Genomic DNA, 11506 nt, shown 5'->3' on the forward strand with positions numbered 1-11506 from the left:
TGCTAGTCTTTGGGATTTTGCCGAGAGGGAGTACTGAGGCCTCTTTGACTTTTGGTGCACAATAAGTTTTCTGCCATTTTGCAGAAACACCCTTGTTGAACAAAAAGCAATGATTTGTGATCATGGGAATGGGTGTTGGTCTGAGGGTCACAGCTAGTGGCTTGTGAGCAGGGATGTCTTGACAGGGCTTGTTGCCTGGGAGTAAGTTGCTAAATTGCTGGCTTAGCTCTCCTCCCATTGACAGATACCATGGATATGCAAAGCCCACAAACTGCTTCTCTGATTGGGGATTGGGGATTGTCTACTGTCCACACGCTGATCACGCTTGCAAAAATGTATATCAACAAGGCTGTATGGCATAACAAACTAGAGCTCTTTCCACACTCTATGAGTCTCCTGCCTCAGTCATCTCACCTCTGAGATCAAAGGCTCATATGCCATGAGCTCTTAAAAGACAGCCACAGCAGTTATGAATACAATGTCCTCTTATTATGTACGCTTTTTCGAAATGGAACTTGTTCTTACATATTTTGAATTCTCCCTTAAATTCTGCTATGAACATGAGATATTTTTTTTCTTTTTCAAGTTTTAAACAAAAACTTTTTAAAGAAAGTTTTGGGCTGAACCGAGTATAAGGGATCAAGTCTAAAAAAATAAAACTGTGTAGGGAGAGATAAAAAGGAGCAATTATTTTATTCAAATGAGAAACAAAAGGAAGAATTGGTAAGCTGGGGAAAGCAGATATTGCAGGAACCTCACTGCTGTTACCAGGAAGGAAAGAAGAAGTCTCAGAGGGGTTAAGGAGTAGGAGGGCAAGGTGGCAGGAAGAAGTAAAACAGCAACGACAAGAGAGAGGGTAAATAAGGTGAGGAGGAGAGAGGGGGAAATTGGAAGGAGAAAAATACACAAGTATTAATTTACTCATAAGGCAGAAATGGAGAACAGACTAAATTCAACAGCTTCTTGCTTTCAGGTAAAATGAGACAAACGTGTGTGTACATAATACATACCATATATAATGAGATACACACAGATAAAACAAAGGGAAGGAACAGAACTTATTGTATAAAACAGTGGAGGTATCAATCATGATTTTAAAATATATTTTCAAAGGAAGAGAACTAAAAGACCCCACAGATATCAGGGTTACAGAGTTTCCGACACATCTGAACAACAAATTAAGAAGGGGAAGAAAGGAAAAGAATTAAGAAAAAGGATAAACAAGAAAGTAAAAGTAATTTCTAAATAACAAGAGCCAAAGCAAACGTAAAGGTTTTTTTTTTATTTTTTTATTTTTGAAATGTAACCTACTTTCTAATAGGTTCAAATAAAAACCAAAAACACTTGATCATGATTGTGGCAAGTCTATTGTTCAGAATGAAGCAAGTTCCCAATGAGAAAATTTGAATCTTTTTTTCTAATTACAAACCATCTTAAAATAAGTCATGGTGATCAAAATTTGACTAGGTTTGCTCATAATAATGAATTGAGACTTTTGAGAAAGACAGCAAAACAATTTGATTACAGTTTTGTATGAAACGTTTGGAAAGGTCAACTAAGGAGCCCTGGTCAGGCTGATTATTTCCTGACAGAACACTAGACTGGGCTACAGCCTGTATTGTGGACACCAAATTGCTTGTATCAGAGCAGATCAGAAGTAGGCCACAAATAAGGGTTTTAGGAACATTCTATGTCTTACAGCTATAAAACTGGTACTTATTTGACTTGGGAAATTTTAAGGAAGAGTTTTAGGAGCTAAGGGAGAAGAATATTGAAGTATTAAGCTATTCAAATAAAGGTGAATTGCAAATTACTTCCCCTTTAAACTATGATTTTTTTTGAGAGAAAATGATTCTGTTTTATCTATATTTGCATTCTTAGTGCTTAGCATAACACTTGGTAAATAATAGGTGCTTAATGAATGTTCAATGATTGACAGTTTATTTTAGCTGCAGTTACACAGTTTCTTAAGTCCAATAGTTTTTATCCTTCCTTAATTCTCAAAAAGTTTTGGCGCTTGATTGCTCCCTCTTTCTGATTATTTTCTCTTTTTTCTCTGTCATATTATTTTGTCATCATTCTCCTATTCCTAATCCTCTTATTGCCTTTCAAGATGTTTCTCCTCTCTCTGACCATTATTTCCTCTATTTTGCTCATTGGCCATTTCCCTAAGTATGTTATTCTCCATGTTCCTGTCTTTTTTTCTCATAATCATGGACATCTGTGACCTGAGGCACTATTGGCAAAGGCCCCATGTCTGAATGCCACCATCTCCACTCCACTTGTACTGGCCACCAACTCCCCCCACCTCCCAAGCCAGGGAGTAACATTAACCTGGACACTCCTGGTCTGCTTTCTGAAAAGGATCTTTCACCCAGGGTCTTAACACCTCCATCACAGGCACAGGAACTGCCTCTACATTTTTATCTCCACCACAGGAAGAATATACTTTTCCTCAATTCTTTATGGTTAGAGAAAGTGTTCAATTTCTTTTTCAGAGTTCTTTCCAATTACAATATCGTAGTCTCTTTAAAATAGTTCATATCTTCCAATTATTTTTGACATTCTTTAACGATTTTTACAAAATATCCTATGAAATTAGTTTTCAACTAAACTACTTACCAACATGTCTTTTGGAAGTTTCCTTTTTCCTTTTCCTTTTTTCCCCCCGCTAACTTCAGGCTCTTGAAAATCACCTTTGTCTTTCTTCTGCCTTGGTTCTGGTTGCACAACCACACTACCTACAATTTAATAATGATGTGAGAATACTGGATCCACCCTGAATGTCAGGATCAAAAACAAGGCTTTAAAAGCCACTGAACAAAACAAAATGGCAAGTTTGTTCAAAGATGCTTAGGGGCTTCATCACAACCTCTTACTTGGAATGTGGAAGTTTTCAAAACCCAAACTGTGATATTGGAAATGAAATTCTTGAGAAAAAACCCACGGGAGGAAGGTGGAACAGTAATATTCTATTTTTATTCTTCTTCCCAAACTAAGACCTTACAAGGAAAAACCATTCCAAAGATTTAGAATTTCCCACATCATTTTAGAACCTTAAGCTTTATTCTCCAGGACCAAAGGTTGAGTATTACCTGCCTTCTGGATAACTTCAGAGCACTAGTAACAAAAATAGAAAATCAGGTTCCTAATCTCAAGAAACTCATTCTCACAGCTACAGCACACAAAGGAGAGTGCGTCTGTAAATCAGGCAGTCATTTAGCTTCTGTCTGCCTCTGTTGCCTCATTTGTAAAAATTAAGAGTAATACCAGATAGTTGATATGGGCCTGAAATTCAAGTGTTACAGTGGACTTTTTGTACATAGCTTGGGGTATCATCTGCATATGGATGAAAATTAAAACCTTTAGTGCAGAATAATCACCAAGAGAAATGAAAGGCCCCGAGGCCAAGAAGTAGATGTGCAATATGAATAATAAAGAAGCAAAAAAAAAGTGTCCTAGAAAAGAGAGAGAGGCAGGAAAATGAGTCTCAGAAAAGAAAAAAATACTATGAGTATCAATTAACAGCATAGAGATAAAAATACCATTAGAACTCAGATGGAGGGTAGAAAGATAAGTATTAGACTTGGCAGCGCAAGTGCCCTCGGACACTTTGGTAAGAGCATTTAGATGTATAGGTCTACAACTGTAGAAAAATAAGGCAAAACCTGAAAGAAGAAGAAGGGCCAAAGACTTGAGGGAGAAAATAGATGAGCAGGAAGTGAGGCACCCCTCCCTGCTGAGGTAAGTTATATGGCTGATCCACCCCAAGGTTAGTGTCTAGGTTAACAGTGAGTAGAAAATGAAGATGAATATTGGAAGCAGACCTCAAGGTCAGGAAACAAACTGGGAAGTGGTAAAAAAACAGTCAAAATTTTACCCTTCAAATACAAACTCTCATTTTCCCAAGATAAAAACCAGCAGCTTTTAACTTAAATAAAACATGAAAATCATCTTTAAAATCTTTTTAAAAAATCTTTAAAATCCCTATTTTGCCATTTCATAAATTACTCATTTGCTAGGTGGTTAAAATTAAGGGCCTAAATACTAAAGAGGTTATTAATGAGAAATAATGACAAATGATTTTGAGTAAGCCATATTTTGTGTGTGTGTGCCTGTTTCAAAATCTATACTATCAGGAATTTAAATAAATTCTAAAATCCCTTCAGGCTATTAATCTAGTTCTTCTATGATTAAAATTTTATGAAAATGAAAATTAATTTACTACAACTAAAAGCCAATTTTCTATCTATAACTAGGAGTATTAACTTTCAACTACGTAAAGAATTAAGATACAACATATTTTACCTGATGCTTTTTGTCACAAGAATATCTGAATTTTCCTCTGACTGAAACTGATTGATAAGACTCATCCACCATTTGTCCATCATCAGAGTACATATGCTCTTTCCTAAAGAAAATTTAAAAGCAATGTTTATTTATTTACGACAAATGAAAGTTTTCCAAAAATTGGCTTCCTTGATGAGTTTTAGTGAATTTGATAAGAAAATATTTCAAACAATGTTCATAATTCATACCCAAATCAGTACTGATACAAATCATTTTATGCTTTGTATTTTTCACAAAGATACAGAAGGAGAAAGAGCAGAAGATAAAGACAGCAGTTAGATGGACAACATCCTTGATGTATTTGTACTTTTAAAATAAATCCACATATTTTGGTCAGAAACACTAACTACCCTCTCAGGGGATGATGGCTTCAGCTCTTCAGAATGGCCACTACCCTAAAAAGAAAAATCAAATACAAGTGTCAGTGAATCCACAGTTTTTGTTTTTCACGTGTATACAATGATTTGTGACCCTCATGTGGGTTTTCTTAGCAAAGACACTGGAGTGGTTTGCCATTACTTCTCAGACTCATTTTACATTTGAGGACATTAAGACAAACAGGGTGAAGTTATGTGCCCAGAATTATACCATGAGTGAATTTCTAAGGTCAGATTTGGATTCAGGAAGATAAGATTCCAGGCCATTCTCTACTAAGTCATCTAGCTATCCAAAGTTGTTATTGTTTTATTGACATCATCTAGCAGATCCCTGGGTTTACTTCACTAAATTACAGAACGGCCTTTCCAATTGTATTGAGTTAAGCACAGGAGATGCAAAAAGAGGCAAAAAAGATAGTCCCTGTACTCTAGAAGCTGAGAAGCTAATAGCAAGATAACCATCAAACAGATTAAAAGAAGCTATATACCGGATAAATGGGAAAAGACCACAAGGAGACAATGGAATTATGAAGAGCTAGGAAAGGGTCCTGAAAAGGCAGGATTTCAGTTCAGACTTAAAGGAACAGAATCAATGGCTAGAAATGAGTAAGGAGGGCATTGCAAGGATGGGGAAAACTCAGAGACTTGCCAGAGAAAAAGGGTCTTGTTCAGAGTATAGCTGGGAGGACACTGATAGTGTATTATAGAGGGTAAGGTAAGAAGAACAAGAAAGAAGAGGGCTAGGTTGTGATGGCTTTTCAATGCCCAAGCATTTTGTAGTTGGTCTTGCCACTGGAGTTTATTGATATTAATTTTGATATTGATAGGGGCTAAGGAGTAGAGAATGAAATCACTGAAACTGTGTTTTAGGACAATCACTGTAATGATTAAAGGTGACCAGAGTGGAGTGGGGAAAAACTTAACTCAAGATATTGCAGTAGTCTGGGCGTGAAAATATAATGAGGGCCTGTACAAGGGGGAGAAAAAGGGATTCTTTGAGAGGGGTTAAGAAAGTAAAATCAATTTGCCCGGACAACAACTGGGGTATGGAAGGGAAGAGACACTGAGTGGGTCAGAATGACTCCTAGGCTGTAAACCTGAGGGACTAGAAAGAGGGTGGATATCGTTGTCAGAAATAGCAAAGATAAGAAAAATACTCTTACACATACCAGGCTTAAGATGTCTCCTTCACATGCAGTTCTAGACATCTGAAAGGCAGGTGGAGGTACAGAGAGTTTGCATTTTTGTCACATTATAGAATTTATTCTCAAGATACATGTTTTTTCTGAATGCCTGAACTGTCCCCATGATTTGTTCTTTTCTTTCATCCATTTCCCAGTCTTTTCCTTATCTCAACTACATATTGGTGTAGGGGAAGCAAATTTATTAACTTCAACAAGTTCAAGGCCCTTAAACATGTCATCTAGTATTTCTTGGATCAAAGGAGTTTTTGTATCTCCCCCTTTTCTCTCTTTCTCTTTTCTATTGTTCTTTGTTTCCTTAAGATGAAATTATTAACTATGAACTGTTAATATTACTTTAGAGGATTCTCCAAGTAGCCTAGCCTGTCATCTAAAAAAGTTCCTTCTTTGCCCATGCTTATTCTTATTTCCACTTACTAATTTGGCTAATGTAGTTGGTATTTCTGGAACTGTTGAATTACAGCATTGGAAACAATCATTTTTGTTTTAACCAATGTCTTCTTTGAATAGATTTTTTATATTGTATTTTATATGTATTTTCTTCTTTCATATTTAGACACATATTGTTTACAATAATTTATTTCTCATGATTGTCAAGGAGCCACCATCCTCCTACGTCGCCATTTTTTCATTCAGTTAATAATGCTTTATACATTTATTTTTAAAATTTATTTTATTTAAAAAATAAGAAAAACAGAAAAGAAATACAATACCAAATAAAAAAGAGAACAGTGTCATGGGCCCAGCAGAATATTAGGAAGGATTTACAATATATACAAAAAATTACTATTTAAGGAAAGTATACATAAATACATGTAGCATAAATACAAAGTATATATACATATATACTTTCCTGAAATAGTAATTTTTACATGAGCAGAAGAAATTATCTTCATGAGTGTCCATCTTTTCTTCACGTCCTGTGAACCTTTTTAACGTGATTCTTTTTCTGCCTCTCATTGCCCCCACCACCCCCATGCATGGTATAATTAAGAGAGGATATGTTCATGCTTATACACTCTACTGAATAATTTTTATAATAGTGAACTTAAGCCAAAAACATTTTAATATACACAGAACAAGAGTATATCAGGAAACATGAATTTTTATTACCCATAGTATATTTCCTTAAAAGTAATTAGGCATGAGTCATATAGAATCTAAGTGGGTTATATTTTTTTTAAAAAGCCATTTTTATATTTTTGCTATGGTCAAAGAATTAAGAATCAAAAACACACAAGTAGTGATTACACTCTACTTTTTCTTTCCTAGATGGTTTATTTAGAGTCACAAAAAACTTATCATAGATCCTGAAATAATGGAATCTTTTTCTATTTAATATTCATTTTCAGTCAGATTACCCATAGTTAGTTCACCACTGGGATTTTCCATTGAAAGAGGTCACTATATTGTGTCACAGATTTTTTTCTAGAAAAATGATGTAAGATCAAAATAAACTGATTCACATTATAAGTAACTTCAAGAGAAGAAAATAAACATACAATAATAGGAAGTTTTACAAGCCAACTGTTATACAAGGAGCAATTAATTCTAATAATACAGCAATTGAAAGAAAATGTACCAAATCCTAACTACAGAGAATCAAAGAAAACCAGGTTTTCAATTTCCAGAAAGATACAAATTGATCATTGTAAAACGTCCAGGAAAAGGAAAAAAACAAAACAAAACAAAACAAATGGGGCCAAATCTAAGTGTAAAAAACCCCAAAAAAACCAAAAATACGGCTTTAAAAATAAAAGAAAAAACCTTTAGAAAAATATAAAAAGGACTTATGTTTACTAATTAATTAAAGTGAATGATACTAATTGAAGAATAAAAGTAAAGCCATATTTTTAGAAGGAGAAATATTTATCTTAGGAGCTGGAGCTAAGTGGACTCTGTTGCACTTTTTAAAAGTGGGACCCAACTACCAAACAACTGGAAGGAATGAAGGTAATTAGACAAATAGCATGTGAATCATTGAGCTGAAAGGACAAAAGCTACTGATGTAGAGATTCTTGAGACAACCTTGAGTCTCCAGGATTAGATGTTACCATAGAAACTGAGCTCCGCTTTCTCTTCACACTTTCCCCTACCCCTTTCTCCCTCTGGCTTCTTTTTCTGATTCCTTCCAAATTTCCTCCCTGGTTTGCTCATTTTCTCCCCTCCCTTTCCTGTCTCTCACCCTCTCTGCCTATTTCCCTCCTTTTTCCTTTTCATCCTTTCTTTTTTTTTAATTTTTGGCCTTCTTATGGTACTGTGTCATTTTAAAATTTTAGTCAAAATCACCATTGATGAATGTGGACTTGCACATATTTCACCAGTATCCGATTATTTCTTGTCAAGGGAGGAAGCATAGAGGAGGCAAGGAGAAAAATCTGTTGGCAGCATTGAGGTTGAACATTATCATTATATGTATTCGAAAAATAAAAACAACAATAAAACCGGTTTACTTTTAAAAGGCTCCATTGAACATTCTCTCCAAATATGCAAGCAATTGCTAAATTTATTTTCATATGATCTCTTTTCATCACAAACCCAAGTGACCGAGGCAGTATACCTGCTTTTCCTTCACTTTCCACGTATTGACAGCCACCAACTTTTGTTTTCTAAAGCATGCCTGATCGACAGCAGTAGCAGCAATAGTAGCGGAAGTCATTATCGTGGTCGTGGTGGGGACAGTGCAAACGGTGGAAGCAGTAGTGGTGGTAAAAATGGCGGTGATGGTAGAGGTGGCGAAAGAGAGGTGGGTGGGGTGGAGGTTTGGGGGAAAAAGGAAGAGGTGGTGGAGGCGATGGTGGTGGATGTGGTGGTGGTAGAGGAGGTGGTGGTGGGGCTGCAGTTGCAGCTTAGTAAAAGTAATAAACAAAGCTCAAAATTTACATCGCTTGGGGCGGAGCCCCAACGCCCCTGAGGTTATTCTGTTACCATATAAGGCTTTCCCTCCTTATCATTCATTTGTTAATTTACAATTAAATTCTGAACATAGCATGGAATGGATTAATACATAATATTATTATTAATTATGTTAGTATATCATGTTATATATTATGAGTATTACCGTATTGTATTATCTAATGTAGCCTATTATTTAATTCTCTTTTAAGCTATTATTCTAAAATATAATCATTCTATGTTATGCAATTGTTATGTATGTTATGTAGTACGAAACCAAAAATTGCATTACATAGATATCTGTATTTATTTATATCATCTTGATCTGTTTCCCAGGATAGTTGTTTTTACCGTGGAATATCGTGTACCTTTCTTGTTCAAGCTCAGTTTCACTGTAATGGATGTTGATAAGTCGTGGAACTATAAGCTCAAGTTCCGAAGTTCACGGCACATTTATCAAGGAAAAGTTTCTGTCATTCCTCGGTGGGAGAGTCAGCGTTTGAAACCTCCGCTAGGGACTAGGATTCACCAGCTGGTGCGGAGACCGCTAAGAAAGGGAGCTTCCCGTCTCTGAGCAAGAGGGCTGAAAACTGTCCGCGCCGCTTTTCGCTGTGCTTTGGGAATAGGCCTTTTCCAGGCCCATCGATTACTGAGAACGGTCCAGTGTTGAGCCAAGTACTACAGACCCCCCTTTTCACACGAAAACATGACCTTTGTACGCATCTCATTTACGTTGGGCATCTTTTCAGCTACTTAGTTGCAAATGATTCAACACAACAGGGGAAAGTGTTTTATGAACTCTTGTACCCAAGAGTAAGCACACAAGGTCTTGCTGGCTTCCTTCTTTAATCTCCTGACATAAATCACCAAATGTCTTTTGTTTGTTTTATCGGCTGTAGCTAACAGGACTTTTTATCAATTTGTGAACTTCACACGTGGATGGCATTTTCATAAATCGTGGGCAAGGAAAACCTCATGTCTTACAATCCGGATCTTTGGGGCAAACTCCGTTACTGGAATTTTCGTCGGTCTTTGGGAATTAATGCTACCGGGTACTTTGAGCGCCTTGAAGCGTACTCGGGTGACTCTCTCTTGTCTCTGTAGCTGTTGAGAGGGGTCCCCAGAATAACAGCGGCAAAAAGGAACCCAAGTCTCAATGTATGCTTTTGCTTCAGCATGTTTGTATTGTTGGGGTGGGTGGGTGATTATTTTCAGTGGGGGTGGGGGGTGCGCGTGCGCAGTAGGACATGACTGGGGCGCGTTGTTCCTTTTGATTCTCTCCCCCCTGTGGCTGTCCCTACGGCTGAGGGTCACCGTTAGGACCTCTCCTCAGAGCAAGGCCACACGCTGTTCCGTGGGGAGTTGGGTCCTCTCCCGACTGTGGCTGAAAAGGGGAGGGGGTTCGCATCTAGTCTCCTTTGTCCGGGTCCCTGGCTTAGACTGCTGTGCGTGTGGCGTGGAGGCCTCGGGGCACACCTCACAGGACGTGGGCTGCTCGTCCTTCAGGCGGTCCACCAAAGGCACAGTTGCGTGTGTACTGCGTGTTCGCCGCGGGGGGGGGGGGGCGGGGGGGGCGGGGGGGGTGGGGGAGTGTAAGCGCAGCAGGAGAGGCAACACGGGCACGTTTTAAGTGAGGAGACGCGGGGCCAGGGCGGAGGGACAGGAGCACGTGCCCGTGTGCGCATGTGCAGATGCTCTGCCAAAAGAGCCCAGGACAGGTGTGGGCGGAATTTTCCAAGGCAGAGCTCTGGTCACCGGGAGCATTCTCAAAGGTTGGCGCGGGCATGGCTGACAGCAAGTATTGAACGCATGAATCTGGCTCTTCCCGCTCCCGGGGAGAGGAGGTTGTTTGGCTAACAAGGCGGCTGTGACCGCGTGGCGTTTTCTGGGTTTCACCCCCGTTTGCGGTTTGCCGCTTGCTGGGCTTTGATTAAGATTGTTCCGTAAAATGTTGCTTGGTTGAGACGCTGTCCGAGACCGTTTAGAGAACTTGCCGGAAAAGTAAATGAAATGCGGTGCAAGTGGTACTTTGCGGTTTCTCCGTCATTAATGGAGTTAGTGTGAGGTTGGCGTGAGCCTCGGGCTTTCGGTCCCAGGCCGGGGCGGCGCTTACCGTCCGCCAGAAGAAGTTCTCGGGTGCCAGCGAGGCACGTTAATGGCGCCCAGGCGGCATCCGGGACAAATGTCCGCTGACGCCTTGGCTTCCTCGTCACTTTGTCTCTCTCACTGTGCCGTTTGTCTTCACGCAGCTTTTATAGTGAGAGTCTGAAAAAAGGGCCGTGCAGTGGTGGACAATCGCTCCTGGTCGCCTCTGGACGGCGATAGGCATTTCTGAGGGCTCATTGCTGCGCGTCCGGTTCCCCTGCGCTCCTCCGGGGACGGAACAGGGAGAGGTGGGAACGCAGACTCCCGCCGTGGAAGCGTCTGCACTCGTAGCGAGCCGGGAGAAGGGCACGAGGCAGACGCGGGAGAAGGGCACAAGGCAGAGCCGGGAGAAGGGCACGAGGCAGACGCCGGGAGAAGGGCACAAGGCAGAGCCGGGAGAAGGGCACGAGGCAGAGCCGGGAGAAGGGCACGAGGCAGAGCCGGGAGAAGGGCACGAGGCAGAGCCGGGAGAAGGGCACGAGGCAGAGCCGGGAGAAGGGCACGAGGCAGAGCCGGGAGAAGGGCACGAGGCAGAGC

The 11506-nt window shown here is 39.6% G+C and overlaps 2 long non-coding RNA genes across 11 annotated transcripts in view; one reads left to right on the forward strand and one right to left on the reverse strand.

The window, feature by feature from the left end:
- Positions 1-11506, reverse strand: part of LOC141548956 (uncharacterized) — a 1120676-nt gene that overhangs the window by 1010058 nt on the left and 99112 nt on the right. The gene's annotated exons all lie outside the window — the stretch shown is intronic.
- LOC141548957 (uncharacterized) overlaps positions 1-11506 on the forward strand; it is a 1406018-nt gene that overhangs the window by 685168 nt on the left and 709344 nt on the right. The window lies entirely within an intron of this gene.

The sequence above is a fragment of the Sminthopsis crassicaudata genome, chromosome X, assembly GCF_048593235.1.
Source record: "Sminthopsis crassicaudata isolate SCR6 chromosome X, ASM4859323v1, whole genome shotgun sequence".
Classification (NCBI taxonomy): Eukaryota; Metazoa; Chordata; class Mammalia; order Dasyuromorphia; family Dasyuridae; genus Sminthopsis; species Sminthopsis crassicaudata.